We start from the raw sequence: 3,157 nt of genomic DNA, 5'->3' as shown, positions 1-3,157 counted from the left end.
GAGATTATTTATTAATTAGAAAATTAAAATCGCCATTTTATCATATGACTTATTAATCGTTAAATAAATGAGATCTATGATATGGTCGGTTTCTTACGAATATAGACATAAATTAGCAAGTAGATGGGCACTTGTGATACCCATGGGAATCGCAATATACTTGCTGTACTGTTTCACACAATTAGATATTATACTTATTTCATATTAAATTAACCCTGGCATGTTTAATTTCTGTGTTGACTTGCGGCATTGCTGATAACTATTTCAACGTTAGTCTTGAAAGAGAAAAAACATATTAAGGTAATAATTGTGTTTATACTTTATTATCATACAAAGTAACTCTCAAAATTTGTTTCAACCGAAAGTAACCCCACTAGAGACCCTCAGAACTGTTCCCATTTTTGTTTTAGGGGTAGGTATTGTTACCAAAGGATGACAATTACAGTTCAATATGAGGTTCCCATATTTATTTTTGCCAAATGAAAATTTGCGTCTACTGCCAGATGCGCAACAGTATTTTTTCCTATCGAAAGTTCTGCTGGGGCGCCCATTACACGCAGTACTGGTCATACAGGCTGGTTCTGAAAACAAAAAAATAACATTACATGTCTAACAATGTCAATAATATTCGTGAAAACCAGTTCACCAAATGGGTAAATATCATATGAGGTGGCGGGGTCGTTTGGAGATTAAAGAGAGGCCGCAATTTATATAGTTGTATATGTAAATATAAACGCTACATACCCTGTCCATTTGTAATAATTATGGCAATTAAAATAACTCCAGTAAAGAGTAACAATTTTGGTCCGTTCATGTTGAGTAGATATACAATACGGCGACAAACACTTGTCTTTCGGCGCTATAATAAAAACACATTGTAAGCATTAGCATTACAAATAAACGCAAGAGAAAGTGTCATTAACAGATGTATCGCTTTCAGATTCTACGTTCCGTAATAACATACAGTACCACGGACATTTGAACTGCATATATTTACAATTGCTAACAAGATATGTTCCGATGGAAACGGTCATCACTTTTCACATCCAACAGTAAAATTGATACACCATTAATAAAGGCAACCGCGTTCACATTTAGATATACCCTATATAAACTGTGCTTGAATGTCAAATATTACAGATTTCGACTATACACAAAGAGTTTCTATTTCTTTGGTTTCAGTTCAAATGCTTTTCGAAGTCCCGTGGGGTGACGAAAATGGCAACTTCAATCTTTGAGGGTTAAATTAACGGTTATGGCAGGTCTTTCTTTAAGACTGAAAAGTTATATGAACTATAATCAATTATACATTTATTAACACGAAAAGACCATAATCAACTCTCGATGCCATCGTATCTGCCCGGCTTTCAATGGATTTGAATCCGATTTGCTGTTCAACGTCCGTTGATGATTAAACGCAAAAGTGGATAATCGAGACTTTGTTACTTATCGTGACAGCGCTAACAATGACAATCGAGGCTACAAAGATTTTAAAATAAGGGTTTCTCGGAAGAGTGCAGCAACTTAACCTAAATTTCCAGCTTATCCCCTTTACATCATCTAGGTTTTAACTATTATAGTGAGAACTATCAGTTCTTTATCTAATCTACCATAATAGTTATGCGGACTAAAGTTCACATTCAAAATCTTAATGATTATTTCTTTCTAAAATAATAAGCAAATCGAGTATACGTTTGTACTGGTTAAAGTACAATTAGCTATCAACGCCTCATAATTCAGGTACGATATTTAGTGTTTAGGGGGATCAAAGATCCACGCCTCTCCGACACTAAAAAGATCTTAATAGAGGAAGAACGATAAGGACAGAAAATAGCAAAAAAGAACCAAAATAAAAACACAAGCAAATCACACGAAACTACCAATAAGAAAACCACCCCTAAATATTAATACTACGCCTTGTCAACTATCTGCAAATATACTTGTCACTTCCAGCAGGTCCTGCATTATTAAGAGACACAAGATTCAGACTCCGCCACAATGATGACAAGCTTATCTGAACCCAAAGTAAATACGGATAAGTATGTCTTTCCGTCGATCGGCCACTCTACCTTATATCATTTATCAACAGTTTGGGACTTCAATCTGCATCAAATTTGAAATACTAGTACAACACCTAATTGAAAATGTGGCTGTAACCATTCGACTCCAACACTGCTATTACAGAATTTCTCCCTAATACATTCTATGACGTAATATATATAGTACCTCGGCTATCAAACAAACATATCGCCCGCCGAAGAAAAGGTCGATCTATTGCAAATGTAATTTGACCTTGTACGCAGCTTTTGGCTGACATTTTTCTGGCGTCTACATATATGCGCATACATGCCCAATCGGATATTCATGTTATCTTCTACTAAGTCGCTGTTTTTGCTGTGTGTTCAGCTTGATGATTCTATATTTTATTGACGTGGTGTGTGATTATAAGAAAACATTGTCGACATCAACGCATCAAAGATAAATCCTCACTTATGACGTTGTTTACGTGGGATTCTCCCAACTTTTCAGCGATTTCTCAGTTCAAATGGAAATAAAAAATCATGCATTTATCAATGAACCCCCGCCCCACCATAAATAAAAGAAACATGGCAATGTGAAACAGCCGGGTTGCTTTCGGACTGCCTGGCGACTTTTGATCCGTTTATTAATCAGTTTTGGTTTATTATTTCCAAAACTTGTAGAAATTATATCATGGAATTATTTTGTTTTGATGAACTTGGCAGCTGGAATGGTATCAGTGAGAAGAAAATGATAAATAAAATGAAACATCTTACCTGTTGTGTGGCTAATTTAGAATTTAGAACAGTGTTAAGGCGTGTCACGAATAAGTAAACCGTTTTATACAGAACACTTTATTCTTTGACGTATATTCAAAACTAAGAGGACAGCTACGAAAATGATCATTTTACATTTGACGTTTATTGTATCGTACGTCAAATGTTGTCATAATTTTTGCTAAAGGCTATTCTGAAATGAGACAACCGCTCTTCTGTTCGAAATGACAATTGTTTTTATATTGCACTGACATAATAAAATAGATACATTTGCAGTACATACAATGAAATAAAATATGGGCGAAACTTTAAAATGTAATTCATATACATGTGCCACTTACAGGTAATTCGGTTTGAGCGTT

At 34.9% G+C, this 3,157-nt stretch overlaps 1 long non-coding RNA gene across 1 annotated transcript; it reads right to left on the bottom strand.

The window, feature by feature from the left end:
• Positions 1–295: 295 nt before the first annotated feature.
• Positions 296–2,937, bottom strand: LOC126831804 (uncharacterized). The gene is made up of 3 exons (XR_007684355.1): positions 2,796–2,937; positions 745–859; positions 296–581 (listed from the first exon to the last, which is right to left on the bottom strand). It is a non-coding gene; the product is annotated as an uncharacterized LOC126831804 (long non-coding RNA).
• Between the last annotated feature and the right edge of the window lie 220 nt (positions 2,938–3,157).

The sequence above is a fragment of the Patella vulgata genome, chromosome 9 (assembly GCF_932274485.2).
Source record: "Patella vulgata chromosome 9, xgPatVulg1.2, whole genome shotgun sequence".
NCBI lineage: Eukaryota > Metazoa > Mollusca > Gastropoda > Patellidae > Patella > Patella vulgata.
The sequence above is the reverse complement of the archived record's forward strand: the minus strand, read 5'-3'. Positions and strand labels throughout refer to the sequence as shown.